Here is a 12,413-nt window from a genome sequence, read left to right as displayed (position 1 = left end):
TAAAAAAAAGTATATATATTAGGTATCGCCGCGTCCGTAATAACCTGCTCTATAAAAATATCCCATGAACTAACCCCTCAGATGAACACCGTAAAAAAAAAAACCTGTGCTAAAGAAACAATTTCTTTGTCACCTTACATCACAAAAAGTAAAACAGCAAGCGATCAAAAAGTCATACGCACCCCAAAATAGTGCCAATCAAACCGTCATCTCATCCCGCAAAAATTATACCCTACCCAAGATTATCGCCCAAAAACTGAAAAAACTATAGCTCTCAGACAATGGAAACACTAAAACATGATTTTTTTGTTTAAAAAATGAAATTGTTGTGTAAAACTTACATAAAAAAAAAAAGTATACATATTAGGTATCGGCGCGCCCGTAATAACATGCGCTATAAAAATATCACATGACCTAACCCCTCAGGTAAATACCATTAAAAAGAGAAAAATAGAAAAAAAAGGTGTAAAAAAAAAGCAATTTTTCGGTCACCTTACATCACAAAAAGTGTAATAGCAAGCAATCAAAAAGTTATATGCACCCCAAAATAGTGCCAATCAAAGCATCAGCTCATGCCGCAAAAAATGAGACCCTACCTAAGATAACTAGCCAAAAACTGAAAAAACTATGGCTCTCAGACTATGGAGACACTAAAACATGATTTTTTTTATTGTTTTTTTGTTTAAAAAATGATACTATTGTGTAAAACTTACATAAATAAATTAAAAAGTATACATATTAGGTATCGCCGCGTCCGTAATAACCTGCTCTATAAAAATATCACATTACCTAACCCCTCAGGTGAACACCGTAAAGAAAAAAAAAAAACGGTGTAAAAACTAAGATTTAGTCTTACCGGTAAATGGTTTTCCAGGAGTCCGACATGACAGCACCCACTGGAGGATGTCCTATTGGATCTCTGTAGGGACAGGAAGCGAGAGAGGTTAAAAGGCCCCACCCCCCACCCCTCCTACCAGTGTTTTTCCAAAGTACAAACCAGATAGGATCCAAACTCTTTATTTGAACTTCCATGTTATCTTCACATTGGAATTTATATATATATATATGGATCCAAAAAATAATAGCAAGAAGGGGGGGTATTAACGGGTGCTGTCATATCGGACTCCTGGAAAACCATTTACCGGTAAGACTAAATCTTAGTTTCCAGGACGTCCCTCCATGACAGCACACACTGGAGAACTACCAGCTTATCACTTAGGGGGGGACCACTGCCTGGAGGACCTTACGACCAAACCCTAGGTCCTGGTTGGCAAGAGAATCCAGTCTATAGTGTCTAACAAAGGTAGTGAAACTGGACCAAGTAGTGGCCCTGCAAATCTGTTCAATTGAAGCTTCCGCTTTTTCTGCCCAAGAAGTCTCCACGGCTCTGGTGGAATGGGCTTTTATGGATAAAGGGCACGGTAGTCCTTTCAGCACGCAAGACTGTCGAACCGTGTCTCTAATCCAACAAGCTAAGGTCTGTTTTGAGGCCTTATTGCCTCTGTTCTTTCCTCCAAACAAGATAAATAGGTTTGATGATTTCCTCCACAAAGCTGTTCTTTGTAGGTAGGCTAAAACCGATCTCCCTACATCCAAACAATGAAATTTTTCTTCCTGCACATTTTTGGGAGAGGTACAAAAGGAAGGAAGAATTATTTCCTGATCTTTATGGAAAGAAGAGACAACTTTTGGAAGAAAGGATGGATCCAATTTTAAAATAACTTGATCGTCCAAAACCTTTAGATATGGTTCCCTGATGGAAAGGGCCTGAATTTCTCCTATTCTGCGTGCTGTGGTAATCGCTAGAAGAATTTTTTTTTAAGAGAAAGCAATTTGTCAGATAACTGCTCAATTGGTTTCAACGGGGGATTACATATACCCTCTAAGACTATATTTAGGTCCCATGGTGGTACTGTCTGTCTAATAGTGGGTCTCATTCTGGAAATAGATTTAATAAGTCTTTTAATCCATCTGTGATCTGCTAGGGAGGTGTCCAAGAAACAACTCAGAGCAGAAATCTGGACCTTAAGGGTACTGGGTTTTAGGCCCAAATCAAACCCCATCTGCAAGAAATCCAGAATGCAGCCTATAGATGGGTCTGAGACCCCTGGATGTGATTGTGACAGCCATGAAGTAAATTTTTTCCATATTTTTAAATATATGGCCGAGGTTATGGGCTTGCGGCTTTGCTGTAGGGTAGATATTACCTTATCTGACAGACCCTTTCTCTTTAGGATCTGCCTTTCAGGATCCAAGCTGTTAACCGCAGCTTGTCGAGGTTCGGATGTTCCAGGGGTCCCTGTAGGAGAAGGTCCTTCCTTCTCGGAAGGGTCATCGGATCTCCTATCACCATCTCCTTCAACAAAGGAAACCAGGCTCTCTTCGGCCAGGCAGGAGCTATGAGAATGAGGGTCATCGAGCATGTTCTCAGCTTCTTTAGGACCGATGGAATCAGGGGAAATGGAGGAAAAGCGTACCCCAGTTCTATGTCCCAATACTGGAACAAGGCGTCTACCCCTAGTGGGTTGTCTCTTGGATTTAGAGAGAAATAACTGTTCAACTTGGTGTTCTCTTTTGACGCGAAAAGGTCTACTTGTGGGAACCTCCACTGGTGGCAGATCTGTAGAAAGACTTCCTTGTTTAAAGACCATTCGCCTGGGTTGAGACTGTGTCTGCTTAGGAAGTCGGCGGTGGAGTTTTCTACTCCTCTTAGGTGGACTGCTGATATTGAGAGCACTTTTTTCTCTGCCCAACAAAATATTTGGTCTGACAATCCTTGAAGATGAGGGTCCCTGGTTCCCCCCTGACATTTCAGGTAGCATACCGTCGTCATGTTGTCCGATAGGATCTTGACGTGGTGGTTGGAGAGTATCTGTTCTGCCTTCTTCAGGGTCTCCCATACTGCCTTCAGTTCTCTGAAGTTTGAGGATCTGCGACTGTCGAGACTGGACCATCTCCCCTGAAAGAAATTATCTTTTAGATGGGCTCCCCAACACCACTGGCTTGCGTCCGTAGTAATTACTATGGATGGAGAAAGGCTCCAGGCGACCCCTTTCCTTAGTTTTTTTTGGGTTGGTCCACCAGGATAGAGAATCTAGACTTTGCCTTGATAGGATTATTTTGGAATTGAGGGATTGATGGTTTCTGTCCCATGAGTTCAGAACTGAGTTCTGTAGGATTCTGGAATGGTACTGAGCCCACGGGATGATCGAGATGCAGGATGTCATTAAGCCCAGAATCTGCATAGATTCTCTTAGGGTATGGTCCCTTCTCTTCTGAAAGGTTTTTATCTTCTTCCTTATCCTTTCCCGTTTTAACTGTGGAAGAAAGGAATGTTGCTTCTCTGAATCTAAGATGACTCACAGGAACTGTTTCCTGGTACTCAGTACTAGATCCGATTTGGCATAGTTTATTATCCAGCCCAAATCCTTGAAAAGGGCGAGGGTCTGTTGGACATTGTTCTCTAGACTCAGTTTTGCCTCTGCAATCAGAAGGAAATCGTCTAGGTACGGGATGATTTTTATCTGTTGCTTTCTTAGGTCTGCCACTACTTCTGTAATTACTTTTGTGAAAATGCGAGGTGCCGAGTATATTCCAAAGGGTAGGCACTGGAACTGGTAATGGAGAATTGTACCTTCCTGGTTGATCGCAAACCTGAGATACTGTTGGTAGAGTGGATGTATTGGGATGTGATAGGCATCCTTTAAGTTCATGGTACATAAGAGATCCCCTACCGATATTAGTGGGGTTGATGTCTTTATAGATTCCATCTTGAATCTGTGGTATACCAATGACCTGTTCAGGGATTTCAGGTTGATAATCGTCCTGAAGGTCCAGTCTGTTTTTTTTATTTGGAATAGTCTTGAATAATGGCCCAAGCATTTTTGCTCCTCTGGTACCTGTATTATAGCATTTAGTTTTAACAGCTTTCGTAAGTCGAGACATAGTTGATTTTGTTGACGAGCCGATTGAAATTCTGTAATCAGGAAACTCTGCGGTGGGGGGGGGGGGGGGGGGGACGACGACCGCGAAACTCTATTTTCACTCCTATTTCCACTTGTATTGAGAATCCACTGATTTTGAGTGACCCGCGTCCAGGACTCCCAGAAAAAGCGGAGTCTGCCCCCGACTGGCCTGATGTCATTGCTTGTTTGTGCTGGTATTTGGGTTGAATAGGAAACCCCTTCCTCTTCCTCCTTTGGGGTAGCTCCATCTTCCAGTCTTACCCTTTCCCCTCTGTGAGATCGGAAACTGTTTTGAGGGTTTACGAAAGGGCTGTGGCTTTTTTACTTTTTCCTCTGGGAAGCCTTTCTTCTTATCTGCCGCACTTTATAAGATGGAGTCCAGGACCTGACCAAAAAGATAAGCCCCAGTAAAGGGGATTGCACAAAGCTTATTCTTAGAAGCAATGTCCCCCGTCCAAGATTTGAGCCAGAGGGCTGATCTTGCCGTGTTAGTGAGTGCATCATTTCTTGCCGTGAACCTTATTGATTCTTCAGAGGCATCTGCCATAAATGAAGCCGCCATCTTCAACAACGGTAAGGACTCCAGAATTTCTTCTCTGGATGTTTTCATCATAAGATGATTTTCTAGCTGATCCAACCATAAACACATGGCACGGGACACCGAGGTAGCTGCAATATTCATATTTATAGAGGCCGCTGACGATTCCCATGCTTTCTTTAAAGGGATTCTGTCATCAGAAATGAGCCCTATAAGCTAAACATATGGCGATGTCCCTTGTAAAACACAGAATCCTAAAGTGAGTTTATCAAATGCCCCTGTGGCTCTATATTCCTAAAAAAGCGGTTTATATCACCTGTCAATCACTTCAAAATGTGTCCAAGGGGACATCTCATGGTGAAAGGTGCCCGGCTGCAGCCATGTCGTTTAGGTGCCCAGCGCTGCCTTCTGAGCTGAAATCACCGCCCTCCCTTTCATGCGATCCACCTACCTCACGTCATCACTGCCTCTCTAACCACCGCTCGCTTCATCCAGATCCCGCGCGTGCGCACTAGGTATATCCTGATGCGCCCGTGCGGACTACTGGCAGCGGCCTCATATAGCGAAGTGTGCATGCGCCGGCCGGCGCACTTTGCTCGAACCTCCACTGACTGCCCTATTACAGCCCATCCCAGCCATCCAACCTCCTACAGCCTGGTTCAAAGCTCGCGGGATCTGGATGAAGCGAGCGGTGGTTAAAAAGGCAGTGATGACGTGAGGTAGGCGGATCGCATGAAAGGGAGGGCAGCGATTTCAGCTCAGAAGGCGGCGCTGGGCACCTAAACGACATGGCTGCAGCCGGGCACCTTTCACCATGAGACGTCCCCTTGGACACATTTTGAAGTGATTGACAGGTGATATAAACCGCTTTTTTAGGAATATAGGGCCACAGGGGCATTTGATAAACTCACTTTAGGATTCTGTGTTTTACAAGGGACATCGCCATATGTTTAGCTTATAGGGCTCATTTCTGATGACAGAATCTCTTTAAAAGCCCATCCATCTTGCGATCCATAGGATCCTTTAATTGTGAGGAATCCTCAAAAGGTATGGAAGTCTTCTTCACCACCTTGGCCACCTGAATGTCCACCTTCGGTATTTCGTCCCAAAGCTTTGTTTCCTCCGGGTTAAAGATCAGCCTGTTCTTAAATTCCCGGGGCACATAAAGCTTCTTGTCCCCCTCTTCCCATTCGGCTTTGATTAGATCCCTCAGGTTAGCATTGACGGGAAAGAGTTTCCTTTTCTTAGCCCTTAGACCGGCAAACATTTCGTCCTGTACGGTGCATGTCTGTTGTTCTTCTTCTACCGCCATAGTCTGTCTAACCGCTGTCAGAAGCGGATCCAGATTCTCTGCCGAAAACAGGAATCTCCTTGGCTCTTCCGCTAAGGAGGGTGGGCGATCTTCCTCCAACTCGTCCGAATAATACGCTGGTTCCTCCTCTGAGTCAGAGTCCAACTGTACTCTTGGACGTTTAGAAGGTGGGGAAGAGGGGACCGGAAGGGAAGGGGCCTGACTCATTCCTGCCGCCTGTACTTCTTCCCTCACTATGGCTCTTAATTCTGCCATAAAGGATGGTTGTTCTTGCTTTAATATTTTTGCCAAACAATCTGTGCATGTTTTTTTTTTATATGACTCTGCCAGCTTTTTGGTGCAGGTTCCGCATTTTTTTGTTCTTTTCTTGGAGTCACCGTGTGGTTTGTGACCAGTCTCCCTTTCTACCTTAAAGACAAGGGGGAGAGGGAGATATAGAAACAGGGCCTGCCAGTGTTAACCTAGCTATGTAGGAACTCACTTACATTTCCCTGGACGAGTGAGTCTGCAGTAGCGTCCTGCTTCACAGATACCTGGGCCTCCATGATGTGTACTGAATGCAGTCTACATCACCCTTTTTAAATGGACTTACCATCCTGGCCCTGCCCTCGTTGCCGCTCGGCTCCGCCTCCTCTTCTGGGGGACTCACTCCAAGAAAGGTCGACCCCTCATGTGAGGCCTCAGAATCCTGAGGCCTCCAGCATGGATACGCGCCGCCATTAACTTCCGGTCTTCTCCGCGTCACTTCCGGCCACATGGGACGTAACGCGATCTCGTCATCAGAGGAGCGTCCCGGAGCCGTCGCTGCGCCCAGAGCTCCCACAGGAGAAGCGGCGACAGCGTCCCGATACCACGGCTACTCAGGAAACAGGTACCGGGACATGCTAGGGGACCCCTTCCCAGAGGGGTGCTAGCTCAGGCCACATCTGAGGCTGAAGAGGAGAGGCATAAGCCCCCGACCAGCCTCGGCCCATGTTACTCCCCACTACCTATAGCAGGGATACTCCTCTCTGCTCCCATCTCTGTAGGGACAGGAAGAACACTGGTAGGAGGGGTGGGGAGGGGCCTTTTAACCTCTCTCGCTTCCTGTCCCTACAGAGATCCAATAGGACATCCTCTAGTGGGTTGAAAATCGTAATATGAGCGAGCACTCACTATGTGGCATAGATTAATATTTATTAAATGTTATTATGTCTAACAATAATTCATACAATAAAATTCACATAAATTGTTTAAAAATTCTTAAAAAATTCCTAGGATTTGGTCAGGACGACCATAAATATATGTAAGACCACAATGGATATCTGGAACAATATACAATGAATAACAATAATAGCAATAATGGCAGCAGTAAATGATTAAATAGCAGCAATCAATGTTTAAATAACGTACTGTGTGTACCACAGTGCCTATTGTGGCAAAAAGTGCTCAGTGATTGGATATAAAAAAGAAAAAGAAAAAAAGAGTGTTCAGTCCTGAACTCCAAACTCAGTGCAAGTGTCTTGGTGTCCATACAAAAATACAGTGTAAGAATTTTTCTTCAGAGTATGAAGATATAAAATTATAAAAATATATAAAGTTTTTGTGTGGCAGTGAAATGCCTGATGGTTCGCTGTACGTTGATAAATGCTGTGATGTTTATTTCACTTTCTGCAGCTGTTGATACTCTCCACAAGGATTAAGTTGTCCCGGTTAATGCGTCACCCACATAGAATGGTCTGCATATGCCTCTATATATGCTCTTAGAGTTAAATAACAGGCTTCACTCAGCCGTCCGGGACAAGCGGCCCAAATAAGTGCATGTATAGCAAGTCTTGGATAGTAAAAGGAAGAAGTCTTACCTCCTCTCACGTTTATTTCAGAGTCCTATCCCTGACTGTATGCAGACGGTAGGCTGGAGACGCCAATACGTCCTCGCTCTTCGTGATAGTTAGTGATCTCACCTGATCTCGCGGTAGTATGAGCGGGATTGCCGTCCGGTGAACAGGATCACTTGATTGTTTGAATCGATTTGTTTATCGAAAATATATCATTTCGGTTCATACGAATTTCAGATCTAGCATGGCCATGCAAAGATTGTCCAGCGGAGGTTTTCGTCAGAGTGTCCGATATCCCAAATCTTTGCATGGCCATGCTAGATCTGAAATTCGTATGAACCGAAATGAAATATTTTCGATAAACAAATCGATTCAAACAATCAAGTGATCCTGTTCACCGGACGGAAATCCCGCTCATACTACCGCGAGATCAGGTGAGATCACTAACCATAACGAACAGCGAGGACGTATTGGCGTCTCCAGCCTACCGCCTGCATACAGTCAGGGATAGGACTCTGAAATAAACGTGAGAGGAGGTAAGACTTCTTCCTTTTACTATCCAAGACTTGCTATACATGCACTTATTTGGGCCGCTTGTCCCGGACGGCTGAGTGAAGCCTGTTATTTAACTGCAAGAGCATATATAGAGGTATATGCAGACCATTCTATGTGGGTGACGCATTAACCGGGACAACTTAATCCTTGTGGAGTGTATCAACAGCTGCAGAAAGTGAAATAAACATCACAGCAGTTATCAACGTACAGCGTACCATCAGGCATTTCACTGCCACACAAAAACTTTATATATTTTTATAATTGTATATCTTCATACTCTGAAGAAAAATTCTTACACTGTATTTTTGTATGGACACCAAGACACTTGCACTGAGTTTGGAGTTCAGGACTGAACACTCTTTTTTTTTTTTCTTTTTTATATCCAATCACTGAGCACTTTTTGCCACAATAGGCACTGTGGTACACACAGTACGTTATTTAAACATTGATTGCTGCTATTTAATAATTTACTGCTGCCGTTATTGCTATTATTGTTATTCATTGTATATTGTTCCAGATATCCATTGTGGTCTTACATATATTTATGGTCTTCCTGACCAAATCCTAAGAATTTTTAAACAATTTATGTGAATTTTATTGTATGAATTATTGTTAGACATAATAGCATTTAATAAATATTAATCTATGCCACAGAGTGAGTGCTCGCTCATATTACGATTTTCAATTTATTCTATTAATTGAGGCAGGGTGTCCACAATCTGAGCTTGCAGCACCGTACTAACCATAATCAGCAGTGAGCCACTCCATTGAATTTAGCATCCTCTAGTGGGTGCTGTCATGGAGGGACGTCCTGGAAAAAAGCAATTTTTTGTCACCTTAAATCACAAAAAGTGTAATAGCAAGTGATCAAAAAGTCATACGCACCACAAAATAGTGCCAATCAAACCGTCATCTCATCCTGCAAAAATCATACCCTACCCAAGATAATTGCCCAAAAACTGAAAAAACTATGGCTCTCAGACTATGGAAACACTAAAACATGATTTTTTTTTGTTTAAAAAATGAAATCGTTGTGTAAAACTTACATAAATAAAAAAATAGTATACATATTAGGTATCGCCGCATCTGTGACAACCTGCTCTATATAAATACCACATGATGAATGTTGTAAATAACAAAAAATAAATAAACTGTGCCAAAACAGGCATTTCTTTTTACCTTGCCTCACAAAAAGTGTAATATAGAGCGACCAAAAATCATATGTACCTTAAACTGGTACTAACAAAACTGCCACCCTATCCGTAAGTTTCTAAAATAGGGTCACTTTTTTGGCGTTTCTACTCTAGGGGCTCTTCAAATGGGACATGGTGTCAAAAAAACAGTCCAGCAAAATCTGACTTCCAAAAACCGTATGGCATTCCTTTCCTTCTGTGCTCTGTCGTGTGCCCGTACAGCAGTTTACGACCACATATGGGGTGTTTCTGTAAACTACAGAATCAGGGCCATAAATATTGAGTTTTGTTTGGCTGTTAACACTTGCTTTGTAACTGGAAAAAAAATATTAAAATGGAAAATCTGCCAAAAATGTGAAATTTTTAAATTGTATCTCTATATTCCATTAATTCTTGTGGAACACCTAAAGGGTTAAAGTTTTTAAAATCAGTTTTAAATACCTTGAGGGGTGTAGTTTCTAAAATGGGGTGATTTTTGGGTGGTTTCTGTTACGGATATTTTACACTCCAGCTGAATAAATCCGTACAGCGTCTCCTGAAAACCAAGTAAGTCCGAAGGTGTTGTGAATATATAGCTCCCAATCCCCCACAAACAGGATCCAGGACTTCAGGCAGGGGGTAAAAACGATCAACTTTATTGATGGTCACAGCTCAGCCTTTTATCAAGTCCTCCAGCAAGGGTTACTCACACGGGGCCCTTGTGGGGAACAGGCACACAAAATACAGTGACCAATCAATATACAGTAAGATATAACACACTCCCACATGAACAGTTAAATCTCTCCTCTCTATCCTGGAGATATTGGATAAAGGGGCCAGACATAGTTCCATGCGGTCGATGACTAAGACCATTGTGTTTGATAAATGTATCACAGGCAATATCCATTGTGTTCGCTAATGTCCATTGTGTTCGCTAACTGCGTCACAGGCAGATGAGGTGGTTTGTGTACATTTAAAGGGCGAAATAGGGTTAACTACATGAACAGCAGACAAAATACAAGAGTCTGGACATTCCTAAAACAGAGGTTTTGTCACAGTTTCTATTATGTAAGCCTCACAAAGTGAGTTCAGACCTGAACTGGTCCTTAAAAAAAGTGGGTTTTTGAAATTTTCTGAAAGATTTTAAGATTTGCTTCTAAACTTCTATGCCTTCTAACATCCCCAAAAAATAAAATATAATTACCAAAATGATCCAAACATGAAGTATACATATAGGGAATAAAGTAATAACTATTTTTGTAGGTATTACTATGTATTATAGAAGTAGAGAAATTGAAACTTAAAAAATTGCAAATTTTTCCGAATTTTTGGTAAATTTGGTATTTTTTTTATAAATAAAAAATAATTTTTTTAACTCCATTTTACCAGTGTCATGAAGTACAATTTGTGATGATAAAAGAATCTCAGAATGGCCTGGATAAGTCAAAGCGTTTTAAAGTTATCACCACATAAAGTGACACTGGTCAGATTTGCAAAAAATGGCCTGGTCCTTAAGGTGAAGATGAGCCCGGTCCCTAAGGGGTTAAAGGGGTCTCGAGTCCCCTAATCTGAAAAACAGTACTCTGTGCAAAGAATATCCTTTGCTAAAACTGTATATTGCTGTATAGTTGCTTAAGCATTTTTAGTCGTTATATATAGTTGAATTTTACTGTATAGACTCTATATAGAGTTCATGCTGAAATTGAAGGTATAAAATTGGCCATCCAGAATAGCTTAAAATCAGCCATAAATTCAGGAGTAGTCATGAGCCTGGATTAGAAGTAATACCATCAAGAAAAGGTTAAAATCTGCCATAAATTCAAGAGTAGTTATGAGCCTGGATTAGAAGAAATAGGATGAAAAACACATAAACTGATAAGCATAAGGTTTGTCAGTAAGTATTTTTGCACTAAATACAAACATAATCATCCTTAGATAAACTTTCAAATTCAGCTGATCTCACAGTATATTTTTAGCTAACTAAAATGGGCAATTCTTATGGTAAGAAGGATCCGAAAAAGAAACTGAATTTTAAAGGGTTTCTACCATCAAAAATACTGTTATGTAGCTGACTGACATTAGTGATGCGCTAATGTCAGCACTACATAACAGTATGCTTTTTACATTTCTACCTGCAGCCGTTCTGATAAAATAAGCACTTTTATAATATGCTAATGAGCCTCTAGGTGCTATATGGGCGTAGAATCAGCACCTAGAGGCTCCGTCCACTCACCATTTATCCCGCCCAGGTCCCCTGTTCTGCCCGCCCTGCTCCTCTTGATTGATGTCATGGTTCGCAGCATCGCTGACGAAATCCCATGCCTGCGCCGTTCACGTCTGTATTCAGCGCACGCGCAGTGAGTAAAGGCCGCTCTCCTGATGCCAGCTTCCTCACTGTGACGTAGTCGGCGCAGGCGCAGTGAGGAGTCCGGCACCAGGAGTGCATCATTCACTCACTGCGCCTGTGCCGAATACAGAAGTGAACGGAGCAGGCGCGGGATTCGTCAGCGTGTGCGGCGAACCGTGACATCAATCAAGAGGAGCGGGGTGGGCAGAACAGGGGACCTGGGCGGGATAAAGGGTGAGTAGACGGAGCCTCTAGGTGCCGATTCTACGCCCACATAGCACCTGAGGCTCATTAGCATATTATAAAAGTGCTTATTTTATCAGAACGGCTGCAGGGAGAAATGTAAAAAACATACTGACATTGCGCATCGCTAATGTCAGTCAGCTACATAACAGTATTTCTAATGGTAGAAACCCTTTAAATTTAGAACTGAAAATCATGTTCCTAAGTCTGCTCAAAATCACTCTATGGTAAAACGGTCTCCTAAAAATGAATTGGGGGAAAGTCCAAAAATGTTTGTCCAGAGGTGTTTAGGTCCATTTTATACTGATCCTTGGGTTGATAATATGTGTAAATGGACAGAAGGAATGAAATGTACTGACCCGTTCCCAAAAGAGTTTTTTTTTTTTTTCAGATTTTCATATTGCCGGGATCAAGGCCCTATGTCTGACATAGACGCTTTTCCATGGTATAAGGGAGACCCTCAC

General features: G+C 42.4%; 1 protein-coding gene across 1 annotated transcript in view; it reads right to left on the bottom strand.

The window, feature by feature from the left end:
* The window catches only part of LOC121008604 (glutaminase kidney isoform, mitochondrial-like), a 1,417,393-nt gene that overhangs the window by 1,030,976 nt on the left and 374,004 nt on the right, over positions 1-12,413 (bottom strand). The gene's annotated exons all lie outside the window — the stretch shown is intronic.

Source organism: Bufo bufo, chromosome 7 (assembly GCF_905171765.1).
Source record: "Bufo bufo chromosome 7, aBufBuf1.1, whole genome shotgun sequence".
Classification (NCBI taxonomy): Eukaryota; Metazoa; Chordata; class Amphibia; order Anura; family Bufonidae; genus Bufo; species Bufo bufo.
The sequence above is the reverse complement of the archived record's forward strand: the minus strand, read 5'-3'. Positions and strand labels throughout refer to the sequence as shown.